Raw genomic sequence first — 5,016 nt, 5'->3', positions numbered from 1 at the left:
CCAAGTGATGCATATATTATTTCATTTAGTATTATGAGAATAAAAACCAAAAGAAGGGTATTGTTAGTGCTATTATTATCTTGATATAGCAAATGAGGAAACCAGGCACAGGAAAATGAAGTCACTCACTCAATATCAAATAGCTCACAAACGAAGAGTTAGAATATGAACCCAAGTCTACCTGCCTCCTGACCCTGTACTCTCAGTGTTTACATTGGACTATCTTTCCAGCAAGAAGCATGGCTATGGTTGTCAGTACAAGAGAACAATCTGGAAGATATCTGAGAGCTAATTAATGCCTTTTAGCAATAGTATAGTTATATCTTTTAATTAGTGGTGCCAGAGAAATTATAGAGATTGCTGTGTGACATTTGTTGGAAATAATCCTATATAATAAAAGGCTAATATGCAAATCGACTGAACAGTAGAATGGCCAGTCGCTATGATGCATGCTGACCACCAGGGGCAGACACTCGATGCAGGAGCCAGGCTCATGGCAGGAGAACACAGTGGTGGTAGCAGGAGCCTCTCCCACCTCCATGGCAGTGCTAAGTATATCTGACTGCCAATTGTCAGTTGGACATCCCCCTGAAGGCTCCCAGGCTGTGAGAGGGTGAAGGCCTGACTGAAGGGGACCGCCCCCCCCCCACCCGCCGAGTACATGAATTTTGTGCACTAGGCCCCTAGTCCTATATAATAAAAGGCTAATATTCAAATTGTCCCTTTGGGAGTTCAAGCGAATGAGAGTTTGATTACTCGGTATGACATGTGCTGACCACCAAGGGGCAGCACAGAACAAAGGAAGGCCCCACCACAGCTGGCACCTGAGAGAAAGAAAGCCGTGATCAGCCCTGATCACTGGCCAGGCCTAGGAACCCTATTTGTGCACAAATTTTGTGCACCAGGCCTCTAATGTCTTTATAATTGTGTCAGTTAGTGATTTTTATAGAAGTAAGCAATTTCAAGTTCAATGCATGTTCTCTATTTTTTAATATATTATGGCTATTTTATCCTCTATAATAAAAGCCTAATATGCAAATTGACTAATATACCAGTGGAATGACCAGTTGCTATGCCACTCACTGACTATCAGGGGGCAGACACTCAATACAGGAGCTTTCCCCAGCCCCCAGGCCCCAGGCCAGTCAAGGCAGGTGCCAGTGGTGGATAAGGCAATATGAAAATCGACTGAAAAGCAGAATGACTGTCACTATGACTCTCACTGACCACTGGCTAGGCCTAGGGGCCCTAACTGTGCACGAATTCTATGCACCAGGTCTCTAGTCCATTATAAAAAGCTGTAGGCTAGGCTGGAATCAATGGAGAAATAAATGGAGTCTAACCAATTAAAGATGATTACTTCAGTTATCCTTAGGACTTTCTTTTGCTCTAATTCTTTGGTGCATCAAAGCTCTGGTTTTACTCTGGATTCCAGCAAAGAGAGTATTTGCCCCTTCTTGCACTTGCCTTTTCCTCAATTCCTGATTCTGTGTTAAAATCCCAGGGAACTAGAATTAGATGTCAATCCTGCCTGCAAGCATCCCCATGGAAGCTTGAACATTTCTGATTATCATTGTTTTATCAGTATGTATTAATAATAGAAGACAGCTGAAGAATAATGTCTCTTTATATCTCTAATAAAGTTCAAAAATTAAGGCATTAATATTGCATGCCTCTGTCAGAGATATTATAAACACATGCCAGGGCTAGGATATGCCAATAAAGTTTCATTTAGATTTCCTAAAAGGCATAGAGGATTAGCATGGGTGGACACATTACTTTTTATTCATTCATCTGTCAATATCCAGTTAGGTTATTTCTATGTCTTAGCTTTGTGAGTGACACTGCAATGAATATGGGTGTGCAAACATCTCTTCAAGATACTGATTTCATTTTCTTTGGTTATATACCCAGAAGTCGGATTGCTGAATATGGTAGTTACATTTTTTTACTTTTGAGGAATCTCCGTATTGTCTTCATCATGGTTGTATCAATTTACATTCCCACCAAAGTGTATAAGGGTTTGATTTTTTTTTTTTAACATACGCATGAACACTTATGTCCTATCTTTTTTATAATAGTGGTCCTGACAGGTGTGAGAGAATATCTTATTATGGTTTTGATTTGCATTTCCCTGATGATTACAGACATTGAACACATTTTAATATCCATGTTGGCCATTTGTATGTCTTCATTGGAAGACATACATCTTATTTGACTTTCAATCATCTCATTAGATTTTCAGCTATTGAGTTGTATGAGTTCCTTATGAACTTTGGATCATAACCCCTAATCAAATATTCAATTTGAAAGTATTTACTCCCATTCTATGGGCTTTCTTTTCATTTTGCTGATCATTCCTTTGTTGTACAGAAGGTTTTTAGCTTGATGTAATCTAACTTGTATATTTTAACTTTGGTTGCCTGCTTTCTGTATCATACCAAAAAAAAACCCCACAAAAAACACACAAATATTGTGGCTATTTTATCTTACTAATAAAAGCCTAATATGCAAATTGATTGAATGGAAGAACTACAGTGGAATGACCAGTTGCTATGACACTCACTGACTATCAGGGGGCAGACACTCTATGCAGGAGCTGCCCCCAGCCTGCAGACCCCAGGCCAGTGGGGGATAATGCTAATATGAAAATCGACTGAATAGCAGAATGACCAGTCACTATGATGCACACTGATCTGTGTTTTCTTTAAGGAATTCTATGGTTTTAGATCTTACATTTGTGTTTTTCACTCATTTCAAATTAATTATTATGTATGTTGTGAGATAATGGTCTAATTTCATTATTTTGCATGTGGGTACCCAGTTTTTCCAGCAACATTTATTGAAGAGACTACCCTTTCACCATTACATATTCTTGACAACCTTGTCAAATATTGGCTGGCTATCTACTAGTATGGTGTGGACTCTATGATGTTCCATTGATTTATGTGTCTATTTTATGCCATTGCCATACTGTTACTGGAGCCTTGTAATAGAGTTTAAAATCAGAAAATATGGTGCTTCCAATTTTGTTCTTCTTTCTCAGAAGACCTTTGGCTTTTTAGGATCTTTTGTTGTTGCATATGAATTTTAGAATTAATTTTCCTATTTCTGTGACAAATGCATTTTGATAGGTATATCACTGAATATGTGTAGAATTCCATGGATATTATGCACATTTTAACAATGTCAATTTTTCCAGTTCATGGATATGGGATATCTTTCCATTTCTTTGTCCCTTCTCAGTTCCTTTCAACAATATTTTATAGTTTTTATTATACAGATTTTTCTCTCCCTTGGTTACATTATTCCTAAGCATTTTATTCTTATTGATGCTTTTGTAGTTGGGATATTTTTCTTCATTTATTTTTTGGGTAGTTTATTTTTAGTGTGCATAAATGTAACTGATTTTTATATTAGTTTTGTGTCCTGAAACATTACTAAATTTATTTATTAGTTCTAACATTTTATTGGTTGGCAATAAAATGAAATAAAACGTATTTAATTCTGAAAGGAATAAGTTAAAGTGCCTCAGCAGATGACATGATCACTTACAAAGAAAACCCTAAAGGCAAGATTTTTCATGGTAACTTGTTTCTGGCTCCAGGGTCTCTCCCCTGCTATTCTCCTATTCTCCTATTCTCCTATTCACCCAAAGAAATTGTGGGGGTGAAAAAATTAGGCTCTGCCCCTCCTGTTATTCAGATAGCTTCTCCTCCTGCACTGTGCCAGCAGCCACAACACGATGGTAAAGGTCAGAGTGAATGGATTTGGCCACATTGGGCTCCTGGTCACAAGGGCTGCTTTTAACTCTGGCAGAATGGATATTGTCTCCATCAATGACCCCTTCATTGACCTCAACTACATGGTCTATATATTCCAGTATGATTCTACTAATGGCAAGTTCAAAGGCACAGTAAAGGTTGAGAACAGGAAGTTTGTCATCAATGGAAAGTCCATCTCCATCTTCCAGGAGTGAGATCCAGCCAACATCAAATGGGGTGCTGCTGTTGCAGAGTGTTGTGGAGCCACCTGTGTCTTCACTAACATGGAGAAGGCTGGGGCTCACTTGAAGTGCAGAGCCAAAAGGGTCATCATTTCTGCCCTTTCTGCAGATGCCCCCATGTTTGTGATGGGTGTGAACCATGACAAGTATGACAGCTTTCTCAAGATTGTCAGCAATGCTTCCTGCACCACCAACTGCTTTGACAACGTTGGCATCGTGGAGGGACTCATGACCACAGTCCATGCCATCACCGCCATCCAGAAGACCGTGGATGGCCTCTCTGGGAAGCTGTGGTGTGATGGCCGAGGGGCTGCCCAGAACATCGTCCCTGTTTCTACCGGTGCTGCCAAGGCTGTGGGCAAGGTCATCCCTGATCTTAATGGGAATGTCACTGACATAGCCTTCCGTGTCCCACTCCCAACGTGTCAGTTGTGGATCTGAGCTGCCGCCTGAAGAAAGCTGCCAAATACAATGACAAAAAGAAGATAGTGAATCAGGCATCAGAGGGCCTCCTCAAGGGCATCCTGGGCTATACTGAGAACCAGGTTGTCTCCTGTGACTTTAACAGTGACACCCACTCCTCCACCTTGATGCTGGGCATTGGCATTGCCCTCAGTGACCACTGTGTCAAGGTCTTTTCCTGGTCTGACAATGAATTTGACTACAGCAAAAGGGTGGTGGTGGATCTGATGGTCCATGTGGCCTCCAAGGGGTAAGAGCCCCCCTGGACCACCAGCCCCCGCCAGAGAAAGCTGCTGGGGAGGTTTTGCCCCAGGTTGATCTACCCACAGTCTGAGAATCTCCTGGCCACCATTTCCATCCCAGACCCCCTAAAGAAGGGGAGGGGCTTAGGGGACCCTACTTTATCTTGCATTAACAATAAAGTTCACTGTACCAAGCCCTTCTCCCTAAAAATTAATTGTCCTCCCACCTTGTGGGAACAATACATTTTTCTGAGGCAGATTAACAGGAGAAAATGTCCACATTTATTATTTGTGTACTCATGGGGT

The 5,016-nt window shown here is 40.8% G+C and overlaps 1 pseudogene across 1 annotated transcript; it reads left to right on the top strand.

Annotated features, from left to right (window-relative positions):
• The first annotated feature begins 3,745 nt into the window (after positions 1-3,745).
• LOC311629631 (glyceraldehyde-3-phosphate dehydrogenase-like) lies at positions 3,746-4,722 on the top strand (annotated as a pseudogene). The gene has a single exon. The product of its transcript is annotated as a glyceraldehyde-3-phosphate dehydrogenase-like (transcript).
• The last annotated feature ends 294 nt before the right edge of the window (positions 4,723-5,016 follow it).

This window comes from Pipistrellus hanaki (assembly GCF_964339955.1).
Source record: "Pipistrellus hanaki genome assembly, chromosome: 11".
Taxonomy (NCBI): Eukaryota; Metazoa; Chordata; class Mammalia; order Chiroptera; family Vespertilionidae; genus Pipistrellus; species Pipistrellus hanaki.
Note: the sequence above shows the minus strand (reverse complement) of the source record. Positions and strands in the feature narration are given on the sequence as shown.